At 30.4% G+C, this 15,216-nt stretch overlaps 2 protein-coding genes across 5 annotated transcripts in view; one reads left to right on the top strand and one right to left on the bottom strand.

Moving 5' to 3' along the window:
• LOC135949986 (uncharacterized) overlaps positions 1-15,216 on the bottom strand; it is a 260,167-nt gene that overhangs the window by 230,971 nt on the left and 13,980 nt on the right. The window lies entirely within an intron of this gene.
• Positions 1-15,216, top strand: part of Pax (Paxillin) — a 109,295-nt gene that overhangs the window by 35,408 nt on the left and 58,671 nt on the right. The window lies entirely within an intron of this gene.

Raw genomic sequence — 15,216 nt, forward strand, 5'->3', positions numbered from 1 at the left:
TGTATTGAGTTTTCCGAACTGTTACTTTACCTGTTACCTTAGGTAAGATAAAATTAATTTATTTTTTCAACTACATTCATTTCTTGTTATTCGTTTTTATTTCTAGCCAGTGAGCAACACTGCTAGCAATTTAAATGAAACCGTTACAATAAACCATTTGTTTGTAAAAATCAAAGCATATCTTAAGGGTTTTGTATAAGTATGTGAAATGCAACGCTTAAAAGTATGCCTTGATTTTATTTTTATATTTTGAGCCATTTAATTGTGTTTATATTTTAATATAGTTTTTTTTATTTAATGATCTGTCTTTCGTTTTGGTTTTCATAAATAAGAAAATAAATAAATTCTCAATCAAGCCAGATACAATTTAATCGCCAGATACATCGTTGAGTGTCAAGTATTTTTTTGTAACATTTTTATTCATTTATGTTCTCTTATTGTTCTTATATTTCTCTTAATTTATGGGATTTTAAAATAATTTTTTTATAACCGCTCACGTTTTTTAAAGATAAACAAAATTGCAGTTACATCACTAGTAGTTAAATTTAATTTATTGAATATTTTTATAAATAGAGTAAGAAATAGTATTTGCTACTATAAATACTTATTTATTTTAATGACGTCATTTTCATTGAGAAAATATTTAAATGTTTATTTGAATAAAAATAAAACAAAAGTTAAATAGATGTGTCGGAATTTTAAAACAAAGTCACATGGAGTTTGTGAAGTTTACAGATTGTTTAAGATTTATAATATGATCTGAAGGTTTAAGATTTATTCGATTGATCACACTTCCAATGTGATACACATTCACAGTATTGAAAGTTATATTTAGAGAAAATTTATGTTGATTTTTTCTTTGTGATGAATAATTGTTTAAAATTTGTGGGACTAGTTAAAATGGTTTAAAGTTTTAATCCAGATGTTGTACGACTGATCGCTCTCCTAAGGTGGTCAATTCTAAATACATTCACCCTCCTGCTGCATCTCAGTATCGGATTTGGAAATCATATTTTTTTTGTATGTAAAAATGTTGTTAAACTTAATAATGTGATTTTAAAAACAGAATCAAATACTCCACTTCTGTCGCAATTTTAAGTGGAATTCATATAAATGTCAACACATTTTAATCCAAAAGCATCTATAAATTATTTTCTCTACACAATTGAAATGTGTAGCATCAATTTGCCTTTCAACGTCTTCATCAAAAACAATTAATTTCCAGTCATGTAAACTTTATTATTACATTAGAATTTTTAAAACATTTGAAGTGATAAAAAAAACAACATTAACTCATTTGCATTTCAGCTTTAAACAGATTTTCAATTGAAACAATTTTAGTGTAATATCAACTTCTAAACAAATCAGTTGAAAATTCTTAAAATTATAACATTTGTAGTGAAATTTGTGAATACATCTCATAATTTAATTAAAAGAAATAGAACAATGATTGGTGAGACTTTTTGAAAGTTTGAAATTTCTTAATTTAAACACAAATATAGTTTTGTTTTAATTAGTAACTAAATTGATTGTGTTTTTTTATGTTTCCCCACCTTTTCTTTATTAATTTTAGTTTTCTGTTTTATTTTTTTCTTTGGTTTGTTTTAATTTAATTAAAAGACAGAACAAAATATCGAATATGTCGTCATTAGTGTGGGTTGTATGAAATTTTTCTAAATGCGTCTTGTGTGTGCTAAAGTTGGAAATGTGATAAATTCGAATATGATATTTAATGAATGTGTTTTGGTGGGTGATTAAATGAAGAATTTTGTCAAAAATGTAAAAATGTTTTAAAGTGGAAACTACCTTCTGTGGTGTCAATATTATTAGAACATTATTTTTAGTTTCTTGTAAGTTTTTTGGAGTCTATTATAAAATGTATATTTTTCAAAAAATTAATATTTCTGCTTAAAATTTTCTGAAAAGTTGTGTTTTTATAACATATTCTTAGGAATTAAGTCGAAGGTCATGTTTTTATACCCTTAACATTCGTGAGAAGTGTATATATAAGTTTGTCATTCCGTTTGTAATTTCCACAATATAATTTTCCGACCCTATAAAGTATATATATTCTGTATCCTTATAGATAGCGGAGTCGATTAAGTCATGTCCGTCTGTCTGTCCAAATATCTTCGGGATCCAAATCTTCAATATTCTGTCAGACAAATCGGTCAGCAAAATCGGTCCACAAATGGCTGAGATATGAGGAAAAAACCAGGACAACCTCGATTTTTTACCTATACCTGGATTACTAAGTCATTAATATATTTTTTTTTTAAATTTAAAAAAAAAAAATTTTAAAATTACAATACGAAAAAATTTTTTTACAAAAAATTAAAAAAACCACTTTTTTTGTTAGACCTACAATGGGTCAAAATCGGAAAAAATATTTTTTAACCCGATTTTTTTTTCATCAAAAAAAAAATAAAAAACAAAAATTTAAATTTAAATTTAAAAAAAATAATTTAAATAACAATTTGAAAAAAAAAATTCCAAAAAATTTAAAAAAAAACTTTGAAAAAAAAAATTTTGTTTACCCAAAAATATTTAAAATTTGTATTTTGAAGTATAATTTGGTGAAGGGTATATAAGATTCGGCACAGCTGAATATAGCTCTCTTACTTGTTTAAAATATATTTCGCCGCGTTCTATCAGACCTTGACAATTGCATTTGAAACGAAATGTTTCTAACTCTAGATGTACTCGACTTCCTAAATTTTAGCATGATTTGTGTTGTAAATAGATAAGAGAATATTGTGCTGTTTTTCTATAGCGAACGAGTACTTTGAGTGGAAATTTAACGTGTGTTTTGTTATTGTAACAAAAACAAAATACACGTAAAATTTCCACTCCAAGCACTCGTTCGCTATAGAAAAACAGCACATAAGACAGACAGCTGACAGTTGCGAACAATGAGATTTAATTGTTGAGCAATATTTTGGAAACATTTTAGGAATATTCTTAAATCAGTGAGTCGGTCTTATAAGTACAATAACACGATCGTAATATTAGGAATACAAAGAAAACTATGTATGTATATTGGATGTTCAAATGGTTTTTATAGAATCCTTTCGTTTTGTGCTCATAATAATAGATACATTTTTAAAAATTCTTATTAAACAAAAGCTAATAAATTTTATCTTAAAAAAATTAGTTTATTATTAAAGTAAAGCTAGTATCCAGTATATCCATCTTTGTTTTGTAAAACTTTCTCCACTCTTCTGGGCATACTGGATATCAAGTTCTGACACTTCTCCAATGGAATCTCGTACCATATTTTTTGCGTTTTCTCCCATAAATCGTCTTTATTTTTGAAAACTTCCTTCGAAAGCCTTATCTTTAATTCACTCCACAAGTTTTCTATTGGGTTTAAATCAGGGGATTGGCTGGGCCAGCTTAAAACAGGTACGTTATTCTCCAAGAACCAGTTTTTAACTAATCTTGAACTATGTTTTGGGTCGTTGTCCTGCTGGAATGTCCATATTAATGGCATATTTTCCGATGCATATGGAAGCATTACGTTTTCCAATATGTCTCTATACCCACTAGCATTCATGGTATCTTCTATTCGGAATATCGGACCAACACCATTCCATGAAAAGCAACCCCAAACCATTATGTTTCCCCGCCATGTTTTACCGTCTTTTTTGTAAATTTAACGTGGAATTCTTTTCCTTTTGGTCGGCGTACATTTCTTTGGCAGTCGTTTCCAAACAAATTTATTTTTGTTTCGTCGCTCCATAAAATATTTCTCCATTTTTTTTCGCCTTCACACCCGGACCATTGTAAGTGCTCTTTAGCAAATTCTAATCTTGTCTTGATATTTTTTTGGCGCATTAGTGGCACTTTTCTGGCAATTCTTCCCGGCAATTTAGCTTGTAAAAGACGACGACGAACTGTTTGTGGACTGATTTCGTTACATAGCTCCGCAGAAACAGCTTTCGATGATATGAAAGGGTCTTTTTTAACCATAAGGACGATCCGCCTATCTGTTTCTGGACTGGTTTTCTTTGGTCTACCGCGAGTTTCTCTTTTTTGTTTTTTAGATAAAGCATTTTGGACAAAATGTAAAGATCTTCCTATGCTCTTTGCTATTTCCCGTAATGATTTTCCTTGATTTCTCATCGTTTGAACAATTTTTTTCTCATCTTCGGTACAATGATGATTTCGTCCCATTTTCTTCAAAAGAGTCCTATTTTTTATAAAATTGTTGCTAAAATTTAAATTATACTTACTGTTTCACGTAAATAGGAACAAAAAATTGCACAAAAAAAAAATTGTATATAAACAAATTACAAATTACTGATGTGTATCTATTTTTATGAGCAAATAATTTTTTGTAATTCAAATAAATTCGTTTTTGAAAATCAACATGAAAGCAAATAGTTGCCAGATTTTTGACTTACATGACATTGCCAGATAGAAATTTTAATAATATGATGTATTCTTAACGCTTGCGAGGAAATTTTCAATGTTACCGCCATTTAAATTTTTCCAATTAGGTGTATCTATTATTTTGAGCAGATATGTATGTACATTGCCCACTTTCAGCGTACAGCATCCTAAATTTATCAAGAACACAAAAAACAACAACAACGCCAAACGAAACAGAACACCAAAAGAAAAAACAAAAACAAAATACGCAAGGCAATGAAACCAACACACATCCAAACATACGTTTAATTGTATAAAAAACAACAACAACGCCAAAAGAAACAACACACAAAAGAAAAACAAAATACGCAAAGCATGCACATTCAAACATACGATTTGTTGATTTTTTTGTCAAAAAAACCAACACACAACCAAACAAACGTTTAGTTGTATAAAAAACAACAACAACGCCAAAAGAAACAAAACACAAAAAAAAAAACAAAATACGCAAAGCTTGCACATCCAACCATACGATTTGTTGCTTTTTTGTCAAAGCATGCAATACATTGTGTTTTTTGATGAAATTTTCAGAGGTTGTCTCGGATTTTTGCTCATATCTCCGTTATTTATGGACGGATTTTGCTGATTTTAAATAGCAAAATTCTCGAAAGTATGTCTGACAGAATTGTTGAAGATTTGGATCCCGGAGATATCGGGGGCCTTCAGAAAATTGATTTCAACAGACAGACAGACAGACGGACATGGCTTAATCGACTCCGCTATCTATAAGGATCCAGAATATATATACTTTATAGGGTCGGAAATGAAAAATGTAGAAATTACAAACGGAATGACAAACTTATATGTATGTATATACCCTTCTCACGAAGCTGAAGGGTATAAAAACAATTAAATATTTATTTACGGACCTTTGCGCGTATTATCTCCTTTTGAGATCCGAAAAATTTTCTGAAGTACTATTGAAAATGTAGTCGGAATTTAGTGCTGATGAGGATGTTGAAACAAGAACAAGCTATGTTAAAAAGTTTTTAACTACATATTTAAGAACACTTTAAAATTGATTTAACAATACATTATCTACATTCATACGTATATTGTTTACAAACAATTAACATGAATTGAATCCCATTTTTGCAATTTATATTGTTGCAATATATGTAATTCTTACCTCAACGTATCAACATTTACGATCATTTAATTCAGCAGGTTGAAAGTGAAACAAAACATTGACACTACATATTGTCACATTTACTTTTTAATGACCTTCGTCCATTTTTCATTATTATTTTATTTTTTTTGTTCGGCTTTTCGTAAAGTATTTTAAAATTTAGTTTTTTTTTGTCGCACAAATCAACGATTTGTTAGCGAAATTGTACTCATTGATGCTACACAATGAAACTTAAATTGATGATTTATGTCAAGCAAATAGAGAAAATAAATAAAGATACATATTTAATGTAGAAAATTTAAGCTGTCCCACAGAGTGGACTGAAAATGACATATGTTTAAATGAATAGAACACGATTTTGGGTTTAAAAGGTAAACATAATGCAAACGGCAAACTGCAAAAAGGATATGGAAATATATCTAGCAAGAAAAAACCTATGTCATGAAATATTTTCATACAATTTTAAAGGGTTTGGGTTACACTCAAAAACTTCTTTTGATGGTGACCTAATTTCGTATTTTTCATTGGAAAATAATATAAACATCTAAAAAACCTGCCAAGTTTTACCCCACTGACATTAAACTTGACCCATATTTACTTTCTTTCCACTCTTTTCCTTACAGTTTTTCTGCTGTCGCTGCAATTGTAAATTGTTTTGTTATTGTAGTTCTTCTCATCACATTTTGTTGTTTGTTTTGTATTGTTGTTTTTATTTACTTACTGCTGTCATCCCATCTCTCTGCTTGCTTGTTTTCATGGATGTATGTTTGTCCCATGTACAAAGTGTTTGTCATAAATGTGTTGTTGCATTCTAAATTTAGTCAAAGTCAAATGATTCATCATCATTAACATTAAAAACAACTACGAACGACGCCATCTGTAGCAGCATCAACAGTAGCACATTGAAAACAGACAGACAGACTGACATACTACACACTCGATATTTATTCTATATATTTGTATTAATCCAATCAAATAATAACAACAACAATATCATAGAGGGTTTAAAAATCTCTCCCTCTACTAGATATCTGCTAAATAAAACAGAAACAGTATGAAAAAAAGAGCACAACACCCCCATGTTTATTATTTGGATAGCAGAGTCTGTATGACCGATCTTGCTCATTCTTAAGAGCACCAACAGCAACAACCATATCAAACATATGATTTTGTTGTTTTATTTATTTTTCTTTATTACATTTTCAGTTAAAATAACATATGGGCAATTCCATATCATCGTACGTGACATTTGTACGCCCATAGAGTCGAATAGATTTAGCAAAAATAAGAGTATCTGAAAAATAATTTGGTCTTTATGTTCCATTCAGAGGGTACTATATTTAAAAATAATAAAAAGTTATTTCGAAACATTGTTGTCCAAAATATCGAGCGAAATAAGGGTATATCATACGTGACATAAATCGGAAGTCATTTTGAAGTATATGTAGAAATATGCGAAAATTTTAGAATCATGAGAGGTGTTATGTTTTCTTTTAATTTCTTACACTAAACGAAATATTTTTCCTTTACTATCCGTTATATTTAAATGAAAACAATCTTTGGATGATTTTATAATAAATAAAATTTAATATCGTACGTGACTGATTTTTCTCTTATAATAAAACAATATATGTATGGTTAGGTGCCATGGGCTGCTGCTCCTCAAGCAGCTCACTTAGGTACATTCAAATGTGATCTCGTTGTGTTACCCAAGGGGTAGACATCAGGGTATTTACAATACTTCCGTTGCCTCCAAATTAAACCAGCCAGATTCCGGGATGAAGGAGTAGATCCGTTTAATATTCAACCTCGATAGCTCGTCCAAGCATGATAGGAATGGAAATCCGAGGATGCGTTCCCTCAGGTTTGTAAGAGCCGGACATTGGCAGAAGAGATGATTCACAGTTTCTTCCTCTTCTTTATTATGGCAGCTTCTACAGTAATCATTGTACCGTAGTCCTAATCTTCTGCATTTGTCCCGATTAAACAGTGTCCTGTAATAAAGGAGACAATTAGCCTTATTTGCTCACGTGGGTATTCTACAAGTAGATTCGTCCCGTTGACATCATATACGGGCCAAGTCGACCTCGCTGTAGCACAGGAAGGTTCATTAGTCCACCTGTTTTGTGCAGTCTCATATAGTTTCTGCTGAACAACCATCTTGCATTTTACAAGGGAAATACCAGAAAAGGGATCGATCGCCTCCTCACTCATCATCGCACCCCTTTTGGCCAAATCATCTGCTATACAATTACCCTGATTGCCATCGTGTCCAGGGACCCATATAAGCGTTATCCTAGAATGTCTCGCAATCTCATTTAGGGATACCCGGCATTCCTCGATTAACATAGATGTCGTAAAGACAGCCGCTATTCCGTTAACGGCAGCCTTGCTGTCAGTAAATATACATATATCACCAGATATTCGATAATACCTCAGCGAGTTGGATGCACGTACAGAAGTTAGCTAGCCTAAAGTAGGATTTTATCCCAAAGTTTTCATTATAGAAACATCCACCGACCCTATTTCCCCTATCAGAGCCATCAGTATATATCCGTATGACATCAGCAGGAGGAAAGAGTCCGCGCAGCCATAAATCCCTATTCGGGTCATAGTATGGAAATGCCTATCGAAAAAAGGTTTTGCGATGCAGTAATTCGGAACTTAGTTTTAACCACAATTTTAGCCTAAAACATGTCAATTAAATTCAAAAAAAAACATGTAAGAGAGCTACTATATTCTTCTGTGCCGAAACTTATATACCCTTCACTTCAAAAAAGAATTTTTAAATATTTTTATGTAAACAATTTGTTTCTCCAAAGTTGCTTTTTTCATTTTTTGGACATTTTTTTTTTCGAATTGTTATTTTAATTTTTTTAAATTTAAAAAAAAAAATTTTGTTTTTTATTTTTTTTTTTTGTAAAAAAAAATTCGGACTTGGCTTAATCGACTCCGCTATCTATAAGCATCCAGAATATATATACTTTATAGGGTCGGAAAATTGTATTGTGGAAATTACAAACGGAATGACAAACTTATATACATATACCCTTCTCACGATGGTGAAGGGTATAATTAAATATGGCCAGTTTAAACTATTATTATGCCAATAAAATGTTGTAATAACCCTGTAGGAACTCATTGACTACAAATTACTGCATGAGATTTAGTCATTTGCAAAATAGTTAATTTATAGTTAGTGTTTTTTACCAACTGACTATTTTATTTACTACAGGGAAGCTCTAAATACTTATACATAGTAATATTTTAGTGTTTTCTCCTATTCAAATCATCTTGAAAAAAAGTTTCAAAGATTTTTGGGTTTTCGGTCGTGGTAGTCATTCTCGTGGAATTGCCCATATGTTATATGTGTCTGTTGCTGAAATCTCTTTTGTTTTTTTTTTTCCTTTTACAATAAAAACACAAATAAGTGTGTCAAATGCGTTCTCTATAGTTTAAGGGATACACTTGATTTACATATTTTTTTTGTGAATTACAAACAGCAATTCCATAGTATTTGTTGTTGTTTACATTATTTTTAACAACAATAACAGCTGATTGTACTCACTTAGTTCAGTTTAATGAGAGGAGTGAGCAATAGTCAGATTTTGAGTAATATATTTTAGAAACCACTCAAGTCATTGAGTGTATGTATTTAGGCGGTTTTTGCAGTAAAATTTAAACATATTTTTTATAGAAATTTTAAATTAATATTTGTTGAATACTGATATGTATATTGTTTTGGTGTTTTGCTAGTTTAATAAGATTTCAACAAATCATAAATTTTGATTCAGATTTTAACAAACCACTTTATAGTTAATGGCTTGAACAGACGGATCGTGGTCTTTATCGTGAAAAATTATTTGCTTTTCTAAGGACTGAGATCGAAAAAATCTTATATGCTGTTTTTCTAAGCGAGTGAGCGCTTTGAGTGGACGTTTTACACGTATTTTGTTTTTATTACAATAACAAAACACATGTTAAATTTCCACTCAAAGTACTCGTTCGCTATAGAAAAACAGCACATTCTCTTATTAAATATTTTCAACAAAACCCAACTTGGTCCTACAAAAGTTTGCCGTTAAACTGATTCCAATATTATTAAACAGTATCGGTAGAACTTGACCGTTGATCGAAAACCTGGTTCAGGTAGAAGGAATGGTCCACATGATGTTTCTAAAGCCCATAAATAGAAAAGCTCCCAACACTTCCGGTAGGAAAGCAGTCCGGTTAGTTTAGTTCTCGGACTATTTGGAATGAAAAGTTAAGGCCAATGCAAGTTTAAAAACATTTACTTATGATGATTCAAAACAAAAAAATTAGTTTTATTTTATTTGATGCTGTTAGATCTTACAAAACATTTGTAAGAGTATACACGTCAGAGAGCACGAAAATTGAGTCAAATAATGGATGACGAAACGTACGTATGGAAAATTGTTCGCAGCTTCCGGGTTAATCCCAGCAAAAATTTTGTGAATTTTTGTAACGACAACTAGTTATTTCATGCATTATTTTGTAATGAGTAGTGGTTACCCAGCACATTATTTCATTTACTAGAATAAGTACTTATTTTTATACAGGTTGGTAATGAACTTTTGCATTTAGCACAGCTATCTAGTGTGTTTGACTGGAAAACGAGTGGTTCGCCACCTGTCAAAGCCATTAATTTTTTTGTTCATATCATATTTATTTATGATGTTAAAACTATTGTTAACTTACAATAAAATTACTCGTACATGGATCAGTGAGTTAGCAGCTTGACTATCAAACACAAGCAAATAATGTGACTGTCAAACATTTGTTACACAGGGCTCTATAAATACCGAAATTTAGAGACTTAGAGAGAGGCTCTCCTCTAATTCTGTGTAATTCGATATTGAGAAACCCAAGTTTCTCGAGAAGAAAGGTCTTGAAGTACATGTGATAACGAACTGGTCCTTACAATTACTCATACTTTGTTGAAAGTGATTAATATTTAAATGATCTAATTAATGATAATTAATTTAAATTCAAACTGTTTTCCTTTTTATTTTGACGTTTTTTATAGCAACTAGCAATTTAATACACTGAAATACATAAACCTACAATGAAAATGAGTGTGTTGTGTATGAGAGTATGAAAACAATTGAGTCAATGCTACTGAAATTGAGTGTAAGAAAACAAAATTGTAGAAAAACTGTTCAATGTTTTTGTTTTGTTGTTGTTATTGTTATTTTTTTGATCAGATCTTTTATTTTTTAATGTTTATAACACTCTTGCAGCATCATTTAGTGTCGCTGTCAGTCAGTCTATAAGATTTTGCGAGCGATTTTTGTCACGTTAACGAATTTTTGCGCGTAAACGAACGAAAGAAAGAAAAGTGTGTTTTTGTGCGAGCGAGTGTGTTTTTTTATTGTTTTCTGTATTCTATATTTTATTGAAATAAAATTGGAAAAATTTAATGAAAAAATTAATTACTTTTGCTAAATTATAACAATTGTTAGAAATCAATGCAATTGTTTAGCAAATTAATGCAATTAAATGTGAAATACTAGAGATTGAAATTGTTGTTATGGCTGTTTAAATGAAATTTAAATTAAAAAAAAAATAATTTTTAATTTCATTTGTGTTGGTGATAAAAGAGGAAGGTGTCATGTCATAAAAATAACAATTTGTTTTTTTTTAAATTTTTATTGGCTATTGTGTTTTTTTTTTCTGTCTACCCAATTGCTTATGTCTGTTAATTTTTAATGCCAACAATTTTGTATGCGAAACAAATGTAAATATTATAGGAAAAAAGTGTCAATGTTTATTGTTTTGTGTTTATTGCTATTTAGTCTTTGTGTCAATAATAAGGATTACAAATTATAAATAAGAACTTGCACTTTTTATACCCTACACTATGTAAACTCATACAATTGTTTTTGTTAATATTTAATTATTGTGTGAGACCCACTGACTGAAGATCGTGCCTGACTCAGTTAAACTCATTTTATATATCCCATAACCTAATAATCCAGAAATGAAGGGACATAACTTATATGTATATATTAATTCCTGTTGTTCCTGTAAGGATCATAAATATTGAATACTCGATATAGAAAAAGTCCACTTGTTTCTTTACAAAACTCGTGTTCGTCCTAAAGTTTCCACTGATCGTCTTTGTCATTCGTTAAAGAGCAAACATGATCCTAGTTTCTCAAATTATGATTACATATTCACTAAGGACCTCAAAAGGGGCCATATTACCGCATTCGATATCGAGTAAAATTTAGCGTAATTTTCTTATTTGAGATTATGGCATTCGATATCGAGCAAGAAATTTAGTACATTTTGTCATAATTTCGATATCGAAATCACTTTTCGATACGAATGCTCATTCGATCACGAATGCGGTAATTTGGCCCCAGAATTAATTCATACTTTGTTGAACACGAAGTATTGTATTTACTGGTTCATGTGACAACTTTCGTTTAAAAAGTAACTGTCTGTTGGTACAGCTCAATTGGATCCATTTCATTAGGCACTTTACTTAAAACGAGAAGAAGATAAAGAAAAGTTGAAAAATAATTGTTTCGAATGTAATATATCCGATTGTATATAAATCATAGAATTTAAAGAGTTTTATGATGAAAGAAAATCAGAAGTTCCAGTCATTTAACGGGTTCATTGTCACCCAATGGCGCGTCCCAGAACCAATCAATATTCCTAATATAGGCCTAAATTCAGTCTAACCGATAATCCGGAAACACTTCTGAAAGAAAGATGTTCCTAGTATGTAAATCTCCTAGTGCAGGACAATGACAAAAGATGGTAAATCCTCATTCTGAATACTCCTACATAAGTCGTTGTTTTAACAGGTCTACTTTTGCCGATAGTTCTTACTTGGGAGAAAACTTTCGATTGATACATTCGATAATCTTTGGCCGAATGTGGCTCGCATGTTGTAAATAAATAAAATTGATTCTCGCCATCTCATTTAAGAATGACAGGCATTTCTGAACTATACTCGCATCTCAGGGATTTTATCGATGCTTGACTATTAGTATACGAATATCTTTATCTGATATTTCGTTATATTTAAGTAAGTAAGCTTCTCAGATAGATTTGAAGAACATTACCAATTTGCTCTCCTCTTTTAGAGTCGCCCGTATATACGGAATGGACTGTATCAGAGGAGAGGACCTCCTAAAATACCATATTATTCGTGATCGAATGAGGTATCAACTATTTTGAATGTATATTCCGACAATTTACGTAAAGGAAAGTTAATTTTTGGACTTCTTTCACACGTGTCATAGGGATTTTAATACAATTGTCAATTTGATGACACAAGTCTCGGAGAGTCATTATTTTAAACTGAATCTAGAAATCTGAAACAAAAGAATTATTCGCATATGTCAACGAATTCTCATGCTCAGAGCAATAAATATAGGAATTTAACATTATTGATACATTTGATATGAGCACCTCGGAAAGTTCTATCGCCCCATCCATCTTTTTTGAGATCTACTTCTCAGGCTGCACAAAATCTCTACCATTTTCCAGCAGAAATTATTGGGACTGCCAAAACAATAAGAGAATTTAATATCTAGATATTGAGATTGATATTTATGTAGACAGACATGCAGCAATCATACCAACGTGGGGAGATAAATAAATGCATTCATTTCAGTCTCAATTTAGATCTCACTATGTCATGTTAGTATAGTTCCCGAGACATGAACAGATTGTCGTAATTAATTGCCTGACAATCGGAAAGTATGACTTCCTTAGGTTTTGGACGAAGAAGTGAAAAAATGAATTCAACAATTTATATGCTGATGGATCTGGGTGGGTAATTTTTAATTTGGCATAAGTTCTACATGAAACTAAGGGTAATTGCGAGTGATCCATGTAACCAAACATAAACTATTTATTTAAATTATTCATTTCATTGCTAACGAAGCACCCCAATTGTAAATAAATTCAACCAGAAATGTTTAAAACAAAGCGGTAGGATACTCTCAAATTCGACCCCTTTCAATTATACAAGTATTAAACGCTGTTTTTTTTTTAAATTAAAACTACAATAATAACAACAATTACGATTTAATGTTAACAACCGACAACAATTGCAATGACAATTGTTAATGTACAATACAAATATCAATTGCACTTACGACAAACAATGTAATAAATATTGCATTTAAACATTGTTGTTTGCTGCTGTTGCTGTTAATGTCATTGATGTCCATCCATCCAACCATTCGTCCATCGTTAAACTTTAAAACTTTTTGTTGTGTGTGTTGTGTTCCTCATTCTTTTTAATTGAACTTAATGCGTTTGAGTGTCCAAACCAAGCACAAGACCAGCCTGTCAACCAACCAATCGACCACTTTATTCAATGAATGAATGAAAATTATCTTCAACTTTGGTTAAATATGACAATTATGCAGTCAAGTAGTCCGTTCCGTTGTCAACAAACAGCTGTGTCCAATGATTAATTGTTGGTTTTTAATGTTTGACTGTCAACCAGCCATTCATTCAATGTGCATGTCCATCAATCAATATTAATTGAGAAGTTTTAGTGGGTTGTTTAGCATGTAGAGGAGGAGGAGGGATGGGGGTCAATAGTGTTTGTATTTAATTGACTTTTTGGATTGCAATTTCTATTGACTAAATATTTTTAATATTTTTGTCAAAAATCAATGAGTTTTGTATGGGGTTTTCTTTACTGTTTGGTGCGTGTCAAAGTTTAATTGTTTAAATTTTTAGAACTAGATCAAAATTTAATAAATTGAAAAGGAATGAGTTAGCTATAATTATAACAAATAGATTCTACGGTACAAAATACCAGCATATAAATTAACCTAAAAATTAACTTGACATTAATTTCAAATCAATATCTATGGGTAAAAATTACCAAATATATTTACTCCATAAGTAACTAAGCCCTGATAGATACATATCTATTTGTTGAAATTACGGGCAGAGTAGTTGATTAAACCACTGCCGATTAAAGTTTCTAAATCACCTGACCTTTTTCGTGTCATAGAAAATAAATCCGATTTTCAGAAATTTCTTATTACACAAATTTCAATTCCGTTGTACTGAATCTCAATTATTAATATGCTTATAAATATGTATGTAGCGCCTTTAATTGCATATTACATCATTTTTCTTTCAAAGCATAAATAATATTCAGTTGTTTTATGTCTATAAATGTTTTTTCTCAATTTTGAAAATTTTTATTTGAACAGAAAAAAATGTTTAATAATTCGGGCGCCTGTTTATTTTATTCATTTCAACATTTTGTTTTCTTATTTTTCAATAAATTTTTAAAACAACAAAACATAAATTAAAATAAAAAAACAATGGAAGCAAAATTATTTGCAAATTTTTTTTTTCATGTATAATTTTACACAAAATGTATAATTTTCTAAATTTATTTATAGCATTGTTTGTGATTTATGTTTGATACACTCTGAGAAATTAACAAGTGATTTCAGCAGCTTTTCAAAATAAATTTAATAGTGATTATAAGTATATTCTAAAGAGATAAAGTATCTATAACACTGTCATGTAGAATTTCACTGTACAGTTCAGTTATCTATTGCTTATATGTTGGTCTCAAATCTTCTCAAATCAAAACCAGTTCTAATTCCAAATTTGGAATAAATCAAATTCATAGG

This window comes from Calliphora vicina, chromosome 2, assembly GCF_958450345.1.
Source record: "Calliphora vicina chromosome 2, idCalVici1.1, whole genome shotgun sequence".
Lineage (NCBI taxonomy): Eukaryota > Metazoa > Arthropoda > Insecta > Diptera > Calliphoridae > Calliphora > Calliphora vicina.